Source organism: Arachis ipaensis, chromosome B8, assembly GCF_059453495.1.
Source record: "Arachis ipaensis isolate K30076 ecotype BB chromosome B8, ASM5945349v1, whole genome shotgun sequence".
NCBI classification, from domain to species: Eukaryota; Viridiplantae; Streptophyta; class Magnoliopsida; order Fabales; family Fabaceae; genus Arachis; species Arachis ipaensis.
Window position 1 is genome coordinate 5,685,184 of NC_142443.1, and position 17,074 is coordinate 5,702,257.

The window sequence follows — 17,074 nt, forward strand, 5'->3', positions numbered from 1 at the left end:
ACGTTTATCTGGCCAAACATTGTGTTTAAAGTTGTGACTTTTCTAAAAGGAGGAAATAAATAACTTGCTGTCAACCTATTGTTTGACTAAATTAAAAAATAATTTTTGTATACGCTGTACATATAATTATTTTGATGTGAGATTTATGTTAAAAATTATGGTAATTTAATTAAATATATTAAATTATTTCATAATTTTAAATATAAATTTTATATACACATTTTTATTTTAAAAAAATATAAATTATATTTATAATATTTTTTTATAATATAACATACAAATTTTAAATTTTTTTCCTCTCGTTTCTTTATTAATTGTTTCTAATATAAAAATAAAAGATATACGAGAGAAACATAAATAATGCCTACATATAATATTTATATATAAAAGAAGAAAATGAATATACACATTTGCCGACCTGAATGGATGTGGTGGGGACAAAAAAAACTGACGGATGTAGAACAGAGTTTAATAAAAAGGTTAATACTTAGATGGGTTTGATTTGATACACTCTAGAGAGTCAAATCATTTGTTTAGTGGCTTTAAAATAGTTATTAGTATTTCTATACATTTATTCAAACAAAATAAATGATTGCAGACACAAAACAAATAAGAATATTGTGCTATTGAATGACAAATTGAAGGAACAAGAATGTAACAATAATATAGAGGGTAATTATAGTCCTGGACTCCTGGTAATGAACTTAACTTTAACTAGATAAGATATTAAGCTAAAGTAAGTACAATAATTATTGAAAATGAAAAAAAAAATGGAGAATGGACATAGGAATGGAAAGGAGTCAACTCATTACTCATGAATAAGTTTCAAAGTCCAATAAGGATTAAGAAATGGATTATAAAATGAATTTTGCTAAGATGTGGTTTTAACTTTTAACGACACATTTTTTAAGATATTATAAAATAAAATATTTTGTTGAAAATTTGAAAATATATTTTTATTTATTTTTAATATATTGAATGCATAAAAAAACTTTAAAAAATATATAATTATAATCTTAACTTATTCATTTTAGAATTTAGTAAAACCCATATATATTAAAATAATTATTAATAATTTTGTAAATTTTATTACTTCAATAAATATAAAATAAATATAGAATTTAATTTTGATGCACTGACAGTATAAAGTATTTTACACAGTTATGCAATTATATTCGTTCTTTTAAATGACTATTTACGTGGTCAATGTGAAAGATAGTTATTTTTACTGACATTATATAATTGGATGCACGTGTAAAACTGTTTTATACTGTTAGTACATCAAAATTAAATTTATAAATATATTAGAAACTTAAAATTTTAATTAATATTTTTTATAAAAATTAAATTAATAACATTAACATATATCGTTTAGCTAAACTTTTTATTTTATTTATTTTTCTCATTTAAAAATAGTATTCCTGATAAGATTATATATTTATTATTATATATATGTTCAAATATTATGAAGCAGCGACTCAATTATTAGAATGAAGATAGAGAAATCGAAATTTTATATGAAATTGAAAAAGTAAATTAAGCGTGTAAACGTAAAATTTTAACAAAATTTAAATTATAAAATTGTCAGACTTAATATAAATTTTGTAAAATCGATTTATTCATTAAATTATAATATTGTAAGATTTTAAGAGTTAAATTGAAATTCTAACTATTATGGTTAGAACCAAGATATCCAAAATCTACGTTAATTATTAATGAATGGTCAGTTAAATTATTTACTTTAACGATAATGTTAGAGAAATAAAAAAAACCTAGAACTTATCTTATTTAAATTATTATAATAATTAATAAATATTAAATAAAATAAAATTTAATTATTTTTTATTTTTTTGTTATTAAATATTTTTGTTATTTTAAACCATTGATTAAATATTATATAAAAGAGAACTGTAAAATTAGCAACTATAAGTATTTGATTATAACCTATAATAAGAGTTATAAGTGTTGAAATATGAGAGTGAGAGTGAGAGTGATTTACGTTTATATATGTTTGGCGCTCTTACATATACATATATAAGATTTGTCAGAACGTGTTAATTGTTAAGTTCATGTGATCAATTCAATGTTTGTTTAATTGTTTTATTTAATTCGATCCATCCGATCGATCGAGTCCTACTAAAAGAGTCATAGTCAATTCAAGGCAGCGCTGAACGCACACTAATTAATAATAACCATTATATATTTTTTATAAATAAATTACTCACTTAATAATTGAAAGCTCCAGCCGCCAGTAGTTCCAATGTATATTCTTTATTTCCTTTTTTTGTTTCGATGCAGCGATTTGGCGCTTCAATCATATACCATATGATATCCTAACTCCTAAGCTTACTAGAAATGTTATTAACATTAGTAGTAATTAATTTTTCACGTACAGTGAAAAAGAGTGCTAACACTCAAAACCAAGGTAAAGTTTTAATTTTTTTTATTTGTATAAAATATTATTTTAATCCTTAATATTTAAGTTAAATTTTAATTTAACCTCTAATATTTTTAAAGTTTTATTTCTGTTTTAAAAAATTTTATCAGTGTTCAATATAATATTGTTCTACCATCAAACTTACACAAATATTTTATAGAGCAAATGATTTAAATATTAATAACGTTATTAATTAAGTTATATCTTTTTCTATGTGTTAGAGAAATATAATCAAAATATTCTTTTAACACATTTTTTCTTTGATTTTTTTCTTATACAAAATTCTAAATCATAACAATCAATCATCAATACTTCAAAATCAAAAGAAAAAGTGAAAAATCTTATTCGTTGGTAAGTCGATTTTAGTTACATGATAAAGTTGAATGCTATTAACTCTTCAATATGCAAATTGTTTGTATCAAATTTAACGGTGAGACAATATTAAGTCCGTTTAAAAAAATTTTGGGATTAAAATAAAAAATTTAAAAGTTTTTGAGATTAAAATATGACGTTTAAAATGTTAAAAACCAAATTAAAATTCGGTCCAAATATTAAGGATCAAAATAATACTTTTATTAAACATAATTTTTAAATATAATTTTTAAATATTGTAGTAATTAAATTTTGTAAAATAATATAAAAAGTGACTTTTAATAAGTACAGATTATAAACATTGTGTTAGTAAAATTATTTTTAACATATAAAATAATTTAAATATTCATAAATATACTAAAAAAAGAATTAAAGTAAATACTTGTTGATATGTAATCATACTATATTGTTTAACTTTAAAAACTTTAAAAATATATTTATACAAATGCTTTCAAAAAAAATTTCTAACTTTTCAAAACTTTAACAAACTGGATGAACCTCAATTTGGATATCTTATAAAGTGAAAACTAAGAGGAACCATTTTTTGTTAATAAAAGAGTTTATCACATAATGGGAGCTATTAACCAAATACAAAATTTTACTCTATATAGTGCAAGTTAATCTAATAAAAACCATTAGTTAAATTAATCAAATCAATATAATATAAGAAAGAGTTTATCTAAACTATGAAAATATTGACTTTTTTATATTAAATTTAACTTTAATACAATATTAACGTAAAAGAATTTTATGTGCGAATCCAATTATATATTGTTCATCAGCAAATAAATTATTTTTTATGTTTATTATATGACTAGATATTTTAAAAGAATAATATTATTAAATAGTTGTGTAAAAATATTTAAACACTTATATATTACTTATCAAAAATATTATTTATATATTAAAATTATTTATGTATTTGTGTATAAATAAAAATATAATTTAATTTATTTTTAATATATATTTTATTTTTATGACTGATTTTAAATTTTTTATAGTTAATTTTAGTGTGCACCTAATATATCCGGTAACACCGTTTTATAAATGTCGGATTTCGAAATATGTTTTTCATGTAACGCTGTCCAGTGATTGGAATGCGATCGAGGAATAAAGATGGGATCGAATTAAGGATCATTTGAATATATATGGAAACTATTGCCTGGGATATAAAATAATGTTGTGATGCTGGTCCTAACATATTCAGAGAACGTTTTTGTAGCATCATGTTGTGGGGTACAGATAACCATGGAACTTTCTGCCTCGTGCCTTTTCGTTTGCTACATCTTTTAATTTCATCTTTCTTTTCCAATTGTTCATATTTTGGCGTTCGTTAATTTTATGTGATTCTAACGCATTTTGGCCCTTGGCTTTTGCTTCTTCATAAGGCCATGCATGTGCTTGATCAATAAAAAATCTTTATATATTTGCGAATAATTAACTAAGCTTATTTTAAGAGAACAACGAACTCACTTCATATAACGTGCCATGTTGTCTTTTTTTATTTTTATTTTTTTCTGGTGTTGATTGTGCCATGTGCTTTATAGAAGACATTTTTATAATAATTTATGTTGATTCCTTAAATGTGAGGAAACAGATCTATGTTTAAAATTGAAAATTATTCAATAATAGTCTATCCACATTGCAGCCAGTGTTTTTTGGTGAGAACTGAGAAGTTCTTCGCCAAACAAATATCCTAAATTTATCATTAATTTCTAGTAAAACAAGAATTTTTTATTAGTAGTAAAACGGGGCCAAGGCCCCTACCAGAAAAATTTAAATAACTAGCATCATATATTTGTCATCATTTGATTATATTTTTATTTAATACTTACTCCGCAAATTTGGTAGTGAAAAAAAAGACGAGTAAAATAAGCGAAAAATAAGCAAAATTTGATAGTGGATACTAGAGTTGGAGATATTATATATTGAGAAAGTTTAAGGAGCAGTATTTTAAGAAAAAGTTTAGGGTTAGCAACTTTTTTAAATTTTGATCAGTATGTAATCAGTAAAAAAAGTGAGTTATTGGATAAAATTTCACATCAATTTCACACTATTAAAATTATCATTGATGACTATTTGATGGCTACAAATCACAAAAGTTGCTGGCCCCCTAGTACTCTTCGTATTTTTATTAAAATTTAGTTAGGATTTAATCAATAAAAAAAAAGAGTAATTTCACACTATTAAATATAAGAGAAATTCTCCATATATAAGCGTTTTTCCATATAAGTCATACAAGTCATTTATTTCTTCTTCTTTTTTTCTCTATGCCTCCTCTTTTTCTTCTCATTCTTCTTCTTTTTCCGTGCCTCTTCTTCTTCTTCGTTTTTTAAGTGTTTCATCTTCATCGTCGTGTTTCTCCTCGTTCTTCTTGACTACACGTTTTTCATCTTCTTCCTCATCTTCTACACCTTCTTCTTCTTCTTGCTGCACGTTCTTCTTCTTCTTCTTTTTCTTCTTTTCTTTCGTTTCTTGCCTTCTCTTTCTCCTTCTTCATTTACGTGCTTTTCTCTCTATTTTCTTTCTTCGTTATTCTCGATTTTCATTGTTTTTTGACATCAAGTTCTGAAATCGTTTTTGAAGAAGAAGAAGCAGTAGAAGATGAGGAGGAGAAAGAGAAAGAGTTCTGAATTATGCATAAAGTGTACTTCAACGAATTTTGGGTGTATTTCTTAAATCTTTTGGGTGTATTTTCGTAATTCTTTGGGTGTATTTCTGTAATTGTTTGGGTATATTTCTGTAATCGTTTGGGTGTATTTCTGAAGTTCCATTATCTTCAAAACGATTTCAAAGCTTGATTTCAGAAACCATGAAAATCGAAAAAAAACGAAGCAAGAATACCAGTGATAAACGCAGATAAAACAACGAATGAAAAGACAAAGAGAGAACGCACGAACGAGATCAAATTTGGCAAGAAACTCGTTTTTATGGAGGAAGAAGAAGAGTAGGAGAAGAAGAAGGAGAAGAAGAAGGAAGAGGAGGAGGAGGAGAAGGAGGAACGCGAAGCACGCCATGAAAATCGTATATGGGTCAGCGTACTTTTTGTTAAGTTTCTCTCAACTTGTATGACTTGTAAACCAAATGACTTGTATGTGTAGCACTCCTCTTTAATATAATCGTATACTATTAAAAATATTAGTGATAATTAATTAATAACTATAAATCACAAAATCTGTTGCCTCTAATTAGGGGTGGCAAAACGGTTGAACCTGTCTGTCCGACCCGCCAAACCGCTAAAAAGGCGGGTTGACCTAGGATTTGGAGCCCGCCAAATTAAAAAAAATCCGCCAAACTCGCACCGCCAAATTGGCGGATTTTGACGAGGCGGGGCGGGGCGGTCCGTCGGGCCGAATATTTTTATTTTTATTTTTTATTAAATAAAAGAGTGATTACTATTATAAAATTAATAATTGTAAAATTTTCAAACATTTTTTTTTGTTTTTGTTTTTATTCTTCTTTTAATTATTAACTTTATTTATTTTATTTTACAATTTCGTATATTTGCTCAAATTATGCGACTTATTTTTTAAAATAAAGATAGTTCTATTGACAAATATTATTTTAAACAATTTTATTAAAGTTAAAAATTAAAAAAAAGTTTGTAAAAAAATATATTATAATTTGACTATTTTTTATTTGTATTTAATTTTTTAATTATTATTTTTTGGTTAATTTTAATAATTTAAAAAAAAAAAAAGAATCAAACGAAATAGTCCACCGACCCGCCAATCACCATAAAATAGGATAAATTAGTATTTTAAACCCATCTTAATTAACAAATCAGACTAATTCACTCCATTTATAAGACAGACTTAAACAGGACGAAACGGATTGCATAGGTCGGCCCGCTTTGCCGCCCCTCCCTCTAACACTTTTCTTTATATACTCCATCCCTTTGAACCTAATTAATCAGCTAGCTAGGTGCTTAAAGTAGGTATGGGTATATTAGGAAAATCAAAATCACAGCTCCTCTCCCACAAAACGCAATAATGTATCTGTAAGGTCTTTAGGTGTGTCATCATTTATTGAAGTTGACAAATGTTTCTTTAGGAAATAAGTTTTAGAACCCTATAGAAACCATTACATTAAGATGATATATAAACAAGTAGGCCCTTCATCCAATGACATTTATGAATTACGGAAAGTTAGATAATTAACATAATTTATTATTTTTAATTAATAATTAATATTTAATTAAAAATATGTTATTAGATTACTCATTATAAAAAAACATTAAAACGGCATTAATAATACTGTAATATTCAAAACATTTAATGTTGTTACCGTAATTAATTTGTATTTAATGGTGGTTTTAAATAAAGAAAATATTATTTTATTTAAGTAAAAATAATTATTAAAATTATCCTTTTTAATAAAAAAATTCTATTATATTCTAAGACGATTTTAGATTGTTATTTAAATAATAAAAAAATTATCATTTTATTCTATTAAAACGACGATTCAAATTGCCATATTAAATATAATAAGAATTGTTGTATTAATTTTAATAATTGTGGCGATATTTTATAAACCGTCACAATAATTAAAATGGCGCTCTATCTAGATTAGGACGTTTTTTAAAACGACAAAAAATACTTTTTTTTTATATAATAACGTTCAAATTGTGGTAATTATTTTAAAAAATTATCATTTTAATCATAATTTTTTGTAATGATTAGACTAAAAAAATTGAATTGAAAGTTAAAATTAAAGTGATGGCTCAAAATAATAAAATTTAGCTAACTTTTGAGCATTTTTCTTTATGAATTATGACTAGTGTATCCAAAATCTAATCTTAGTTATGTCATAGAGTAAATTACCTTATGGTCTATTTTTTTATTGAGTAAAATATCGTTTTTGTTCTTAATGTTTGGAGTAAGTTTTAAAGTTGTCCCTAACGTTTCAATCGTCCTATTTAAGTTTCTAACTTTTCAAAATTGACTCAATGTTATCCTGCCATTAGGAATCCGTTAACAGAATTGACGGCGAGATAAAATTGAGACGATTTTAAAACGTTATAGACTTAAATAGGACGAAAACGTTGGGAACAAAAACGATACATAAAAATAACTTTTAGTTTTATCCTTCAATAATATCAATTTTTTACTGTATGTACATAGTATTCAATTATTTTTTAATCACATTTAAGTAAATTACACTTAATCACATTACTTTCATTTTAAATAATTAATTTTTTTTATAATTTTATACTTAAAGATTTTTAGTTATCATGAAATGTTTGTAGAATGACTAGTACATAAACTTGCAAAGAATAAAAATTTGATATTATTAAATAAAAAATAATTAAATAATATGTACTAGTCATTCTACAAATATTTCATGATAACTCAAAATTTTTAAGTATAAAATTATAAAAAAAATTTAATTTATTTAGAATAAAACTAATGTGATTAAGTGTAATTTAGTTAGATGTGATTAAAAATAATTGAATACTATGTACTGTAAAAAAATGATACTATTGAAGGATAAAACTAAAATTTATTTCTATATATCTTTTTTGTCCCCAACGTTTTCATCCTATTTAAGTTTCTAACGTTTTAAAATTGTCTCAATTTTGTCCCGCCGTCAATTCTATTAACAGATCCCTAATGGCAAACAACATTAAGTCAATTTTGAAACGTTAGGGATTTAAATAGGACGATTGAAACGTTAGGAACAACTTTAAAATTTACCCCAAACATTGAGGATAAAAATGATACTTTACTCTTTTTTATTTTTACAAACTATATTTCAAAATGAAAAAAATTATTCTAGCTCTCAAAAATTATTTTCTCCTAACCAAATCTACAAAATATTGGGAGACATGTTCTAGAAAGACTCCAGAAAAATATATTTAGCTCCACTTTTTTGTAAACATATTTAAAAAGAATGAGATATTTTTATGTTCAAATTTGATAATTTTACAGGAAGCTAATTTATTTTTCTCTTCTATTTTTTATGTTAATAACCAAAATCATTTCATAAGAACTAAATATTTTTTCCCTAGCCCAAAAACTTTAGCGTACTCCATGTAATATTGAGACTACTAAACCACGAATTTCAGGTTTTATTGAGTATACGTGTGGGAAAGCATAAAACAAAGTGCGTGTATATATAGAGTATAATTTTGATGTGTTGATAGTATAAAATTTTATACAGTCATATAATTATATTATAATAATTTTTTCAACATCTTTCCACACAAAATATATATATAAATTTAATTTTGATGTACGATTAATATAAAATAATTTTATACATATATTTAATTATATAATATCATATCAATAAAAATAACTACTTTTTATATTAACTACGTAAATGATCATTTAATTTATTAAAATTTAGTTAATATTTAATTAATAAAAAAATTTTTATATTATTAAATATAATTTTATATTATTAAAAATATTAATAATAATTAATTAATAATTATAAATTACAAAATTTGTTAATTCTCTACCACTCTTGTATATATATAATTTGGAACATTCATGAATAGAAATAAATAACGTAATATTAGTCATATATACCTCAAATAATATTAGGTGTAGCATGTGCATAACGTGTGTATTTCACTTTCAATCCATTTTATTGTATAGCCAAAACACTATTCAAAGTCGCAGAATGCGTAGTCTTTTCGAAAGAAATTAAATAAGCAATAAAAAGTTAAAACAAAAGAAAAAATAATTGACTTTTCTTGGTGAAGAGGCGCAGGCACACGTGTTCAAACTTTAGAAATACAGACGCACGTCAAGTCTTCAACTCTTAAACATTGAAATTATATATATTTTTATACACGTGTATAATGTATAATGATATGTGTGTATATATGCGTGTACTTGTATTTTAGGACAAATCACGTAAAAAAAATGAAATAAAAATTAAATTTATATGAATTTCCTTAATAAAAAAAATATTACGTAGATAACTTATTTTAATATAAATCAAATTCACTTAAGTTAATTTAAATTTTTTTTGTGTATGGTATTGTCACTCTCTTTTATAACATTCACTAATTTAAAACTTAATTTAAAAGTTATATTTCAATTCGGAGATATTATTATATATTTGACTTTTATTAACATTTAAAAAATGTTATCAATACTTATTAAAATATTATTTATATATATTAATAATATTTTAACAAATATTAAATATATTCTATATTACTAAAGAATTTTATTAATATTTTTTTAAATTTAATAACATTTAATAAAAATATTACAGTAGACCTTTTTTTTGTAACACTTAAAAAAATATTATAATTAATATATTTTGTAACACTTAAAAAAATATTATCATAGATATATTTTGTAACACTTAAAAAATGATACAATAGATATTTTATGTAACATTTAAAAAAATATTACCATAGATATTTTTTGTAACACTTAAAAAATATTACAAAATATCTTTAGTAACATTTTTTAGTTATAATATACTATTTTTTATTTTATATTATACACAATATAAATATACTAAAATTAATTACTACAACATAAAATATTTCATTAAATTCACATTCACAAAATGAAATTTTTATAACCTCTTTTATTAATCAATAATCATTGTACAAGTTTGTTTTGTGATGCAAATAAAATGAAAAAAAAATATTTATAACACTTAAACTTTATGAATATTTCATATAAAAAAAAAAAAAAAAAGTGATACACAGTACATAAAACATGAGTAATTGGCAATCTGAAGCACCAATAGTCTCCCCAACTTCCTTTCGCACGCAGAGAGCTCCAAAAACCTGCAAAAAATCTATCACTGCCTTCTTATGCAATTGAACATATTAAGTCAAAAATAATATGGAGTCACCTATACATACACTCCACTTGTCAAATACATGTACGGTAATAAGGGAAAAAATTTTGACATATAACATACAAAATTTTGTGCATTCCTTTCATATATATAGAATCATACTCCAACACTCCATTCATTGCACAACATCTATTCTTTCAATCTTTATACATGTTAATAAAAACTTGTTTTGACAATATTAATAACAAAAGATAACCTGATTTTACTCCAAAAACAAAAAAATTCTGAATTAAAATTATAACCTCTTTTATATTCTTTATTTACAATCCATTAACAAGCACAATTAAAGTAAGAATGAAAACAATGAGTCTTTGCCACTGGTATACTAACCCGACTGGAGGAACTATAACTACTTCTCTCAATACAGTTTTATATATATCTAAGAGCTTAAAATCAAGACAAAGAGGATAAGGATGAACTTACCTACCACTTGAAAATCACTAATGTACTATATATACAGCAAAAATTAAACTATTTTTCACTAGTTGAAGATGATCTCTAATGTTCTACTCTAGGGAATAAGAATTACCTGAACAGTTTAAAAATCAAAATTTTCGGGCTAATACTTGTATAATAGCATCCTTAACCTAAAGTAAGCAACCAAAATGAGAAAGGAAAAATGATTTGACAGGTTATGCATGATAACTATTGATTGGGAATTCAAAAGCAGCAAATACAATGCCTTCTAAACAAAAATATGAAAATTTTAAATGGTTTAATTATAAAAATATGCAATAGAGGAATGTTAGGAAAACAAGAAAACTAATGTATTCAAAGAAACCTTTAAAGATGCCAACTCCTTTAGTCCCATTCCAACTGAAAGCATACTCTCGATATTTCCTTCTCCAGTAAGATCATTCAAGTCTGGAACAAATTTGCTTCTCTTGTCTGGGGCTTCATCACTTGCTTAAAACTGATTATAATTATATCTGAAAAAACCAAGGGTTCAAAAAACAGAACAGCAAAAATTATTACTAAAAAAAATAACATGAGCACAGATTTGTTTTATAACACTGTCAAATTAGTATGAAATGAAGAATAAGAAGTCTTTATTTCATGCCTTTTTTCCAGCATTCCTCCTTAGCTTTTTGTCCTGCAGAAAGGACAACCTCAAAAGGAAGAAGGGTTAATGATGACCAAAGTTCATACTTTAAAAATGCAACATCTGCACAGATACCTATAATCCATAGAAAATGTTACACAAGATAAAATTTAGCAGTAATGACCGAAGAGCTTTCACTTCAGATTCAGCTCCATTTAGCTGGCTCGCAACAGCTGCCACTTCAACTTTTGCGTCCTGTTGGAGAAGAAATCATTTCAACATATAACAAAAGAGGAATATTTCTTAGAAAAATTATTTATGCTGGCAATAATAGGGGGGAGCATATGCACCTCAACTGCAGCCTGCAGAGATGTGATTTTCTTACCAATTTTATCCTTAGAGTCTTTGGCATTTTTAAGTGCAGCCTATATCCAACAAGAGATGGTACATGTTATTATTTGGTGAACAATAGCTTCATTCTTTGTGAAGTATATATACTTCTTTTATGATACACACATTTACACTTCAAGTTATTCCCACATTACCTCTCTTTGGCGCAATGCTGCTTCCTTTCTGCAATGCCATTATGTAGGTGTATCATATATACTATTAAGTGAAACAAAATCTACGTCAAAAAGTTTAGATATAATTCATTAACCTACTCAAAAGTTTAGCTTCCAAAGATACACCTTCTCCAAAAGAAGCTACTTGCAAACTCCAACATAAAAGAAAGATTAATTAATTAAACACTGCAAATACAGAAATCTGAATTGTCTCATAACACACATACAAGAACAATCAAGTCTTTTGTCATAGCACTATAGAAAGTGGCGACCAAAATGCTAATAATTTCAAACACAATAAAAAAAGGGCAAGATCAAGAGAGAATAAAGAGCAACAATACAAGAGGATATAGCTAGAGGCTCTTATCCTTATAGTAAATAAGAGCTTTCAGTTTCAAGTTTCTCTTTTCCAGTTTTAAGTTTCTCTTTTCCAGGACTTCAAATATATTAAAGTATATTTATTTTAAAATAGAGAGTATATATATATATATTCTTCTAAAAAACACATATTCTTTCTACCTCTTCTCCAAAAGCATAATCTGATTTAGGTTATTATCAGTATTCTCTTGCATATTCATGTTTTATAACTATGGTTATTATGTAAAATTTGGAAATGTTTGTGAAAATTCACCAATATGCTATAGAACATGCAAGCTGAGATCCTTCTAGTTTTCCCTTCCAAGATCTTATTCAAGCTGAGATCTTCAGCAGGGTCCTCCAAAATTGGGACAATTCGACTTTTGAAAAATTCAGCTATAGCTCTAGAGTTAAACAAGTCAAGAATATTAGTTCAAAGCAGGGGACATAAACAACTAGTACAACAATAACAACACCTGAGCCCTATCACACTAAATAAAGTCAACTATATTTGATGAGGCCTTTACTTGTTATGATTCTTTTACATAATCACCACCATCAATCCCAAATATATCCAATTACTAAAAGTAACCATTTTTTTTTCTCATACTTACTCTTGTTTGATATCTTATGTTTGAATTTTCACTTACATATTATGATACGTCAAATAAATAATCTATTCTAGCCAATGAAAGAGGTTAGCCAAAGGCCAGAGATCATATGATGTAGAAGTACACTAGGTAAACTGGAACTATTCATGTTCCTAGGCTACATGAAGAATAAAATAAAATACTAAAAGTAGATAAAATTAATTGTTCATGTAAAACTTGTAATTTGAAGCATAAAGTAATTGAAATAGACATAGTAGAACATTATTATTTTACAATTCAAAAAGGGGAAGATTCAAAGGAGAAAAGGGAAGATGCAATAGCGTATTCAACTAGTAACTTACGCAATTCCAATTCTGAAGAGAGAAAAAGTTGTCATGCATCACAGAAACCATAGCAGGAATTGAACTCGCCTGATCAGAAAGCAAAGCATTAACGTTACTTCTTCATAAACAACTTCACTCATTTCACCAATGTAACCCCCCTTTTGTAAGTATTAATATATATGTACCAAATTTTACTGCACAAGATTCAACAATTATTTGAACAATGTTGCATTTGTGAGTTTTAATGGCTATATGTGACCCACTGTATCTGCTACTATCAAACAAATTATTATTCAATGACAGTTATTGTATATCCGCATATACTACTTTAATTTTGATCTTTGATGCTTACTTTACATTTACACTCATACAGAAGAAAAAATAACTCAGGTTATGTTCATATTGCAACTTCAAGCCTTTTTTTGCAGCAAGCAATGTGGTTCCAACAAAAAAAAATATTTTAAGAAAGAATCAAACATGTCTGATTTTATTTGAACTAGAAATGTTATCATAAAATCTTTTTTAAATCTTTTTATTTTGTATCAAATTAATTACTAATCTATACAACAATTTCATTTGGAATCAATATATGAGTTTTTCCAATTGGCAATATCAAACAAAACAGAAATTAGAAATTAGAATCCAAGCTTAGTAAGAAAAAGCAACTAGAAAACAGAGGATATGAAAACCTAATAATGTATGGTTTTTAACAACTTAATAAGCAAATAAACATGTTTCGAGATCGGTAAATGAAAACCTAAATTCAAAACCTAACTACTAAATAACCAATTAAAAACTTAAATCAACTAATAATTATACATCAAATTAATTATTACGTAAAGATTAAAGAGGATTGAAGGAGCAAGAAACTAACTAAACAAGAGAACTGAAACTTACCAGGCAGTGGGACAAGCAGACGATAGAACTGGCGAGAAGACGGCGGTGCAGGCGAGAAGACGGTGGTGCAGGCGAGAAGACGATGGCGCGAGAGAATGAATCATAGGCGAGACAACGCGAGCTGGAGTGAGAGTGAGAACACCAGATTGTGGCCTGCTTTCGATTCGCGAACCGTGAGATTAAAGAGGCAGAACGAGAGATCGAAGAGGCGGAGCGAGAGATCAAAGAGGAGGAGCGAGAGGTGGTTTCACAGCTTCGAGAGTGGGAGTGAGAACGACATTCAGACGCGTGAAATTGGGGGAAAATGAAGAGAACCCAGCTTCGAGATTCTAGGTTTTATGAAATTAGGGGAAAATGAAATTTGGTAACGTTTGTATCTTATTTTTATTTTTAATAAAAATTATATTTTCTAACATTTATTTTACAAATGTTACTGATGAGTAGGATTTGTGCCGGTTTAGAATTTCACTCTAGAAAAGAGAACTTCTTCGTTGATAGCATAGTCTAAATCGGTAATTAAATCCTATCAATCAAAGTTTAATGTGGTTGTCACAAGTACAAACCCCAATAAAAATCGAGAGTATTTAAACCTCGGGTCGTCTCACAAGGAATTGCAATGAAGTGCTTAATTATTGGCTATGAAGGAATAAGGGGGTTTGATTTGGTGATTAACAAGAAAAGTAAATAACAATAAAGTAAATGATAATTAACTAATAAAGGAAAGGAAAAGAACTCTTGGCTAAGGCATGGAAATTGAGATCACCATCCTTGTCTACAAACCATATATTGACAATTATGAGGTAACAACCCATTAAGTCTACTTCTATGCTTGAAGTAAGTCAAATAGGCTTGATCAACATCAATCTATAAGTCCCAACCTAGCTACTAATTGACTTAGTAGTAGGCTAGTGTTAATGGGTATCAAATTGACCACTAAGAATTTTCAAATCACTAATTCAATTAGACCCAATTACTCAAGGTCACTCAATTCCCTAAGCCTAGGCCAAGAGTGTAGAAAACTACTCTATAACTAGTGAAAATATTTTATCAAACACCTAGAGTGCAATAAAAGTAAACATCATAAATTACAAGGATTAATGAAAACCATAACTAACACAACAAGAAATCAACAATAGGAACTAAGATAAACATAAAAAGACATGGAAATATAAAATTGCATTAAAGAAAATAAAAATCCAACAAGGGCTCATGAAAGTAAAAATGGCAACATAAAAAAATTAAAAAGAAAGACTAAGAGGATTAAGACAATAGAATAATAGAATATAAAGAGAGTTGAACTAAAACAAGAATTAAAACTTGGATCTAAGAAAAATTGACCTAAACTACCCTAAATTCTAGAGAGAAGGGAGAAATTATCTCTCTACAATTCTAACCTAAAACATAGCTAAAACTAAACCATGACTACTTCTCCCCTCATTCCCCTTCAATTCTTGGGTTCAAAAGCATCAGGAATGAGTTGGATTTGGGCCTTCTTGAACTCAGAAATTGCCCCCAGCGTATTGCCTTTAATGAGGTCACGTGCCGCTTGTCACGCGTATGCATGGGTCACGCGTACGCGTCACTGGCAACTTTTCCTTATCACACGTACGCATCAGTCACGCATACGCGTCGCCTTGACGATTTCCTTCTTCACGCGTGTGCGTCAGTCACGCGTATGCATCGCTTTGAATCTTCCAAATCCTTATTTTCTATGAATTCTCCTTCTTGCATGCTTTTTTCTTCACTCATTTGATCAATTCCTTGCCTTTTAACCCTGAAATCACTAACAAACATATCAAGGCATCGAGTGGAATCAAAGTGGATTAAATTTAACCAATTAAAGGCGCAAAAGCATGTTTTTAATCATCAAGCACAAATAAAGGAGAATTACAAAACCATGCTATTTTATTGAATAAATATGAGATAAGTTGATAAAATCTCCTAAATTCAACACAAGATAAACTGCAAAATTGGGGTTTATCAGTTACTAAAAGTATAATTTTATTAGTATAGCTAACATTTTAAAAAATGTTAGATAAAAAGTGTTAGTAAATGTCTAAATTCTAGTAGTGAAGTTTTTGGGATGTCCCTAATAACCAACGAATGACAAGTACTTTTTCTTGTGTGAATACGATTCACTTTCAAGATGTCTTGATAGTGAAATGATAGACACGCGGGACTCAAAATTTCGTGCTAAAGAGCGTGTAGGTTCCAGGTAAATTGAATTGAATATATTCGATTTAGAGTTTACATAGTAAATTAAATTAATATCATTTTATTTAAGTTGATGGTAGTAAATCAATCTTACTAGATTCGATTTACCTGGAAATGATGAGTGCACTACGATAAATCGAATGAAATGAATTCTATTTACGCAAGAAATAAGACTATAGGATAAATCGATTCTACTAAATTCAATTTACCATTTATAACACTGTTATTAAACCGAATTAATATAATTTGATTTAAAGTACACGTCCAATCTATATAAATACCAATCGAATATTGAATCCTCATTAGATATTGACACTCAACATGGCTACAGGGGATAATTTTCTAGTTCTTGTACACTACAAAAGCACGATTAAAAAAAAACGCGATCAGGAATAAAATTTACTGATAAAGATCTGTTGAGC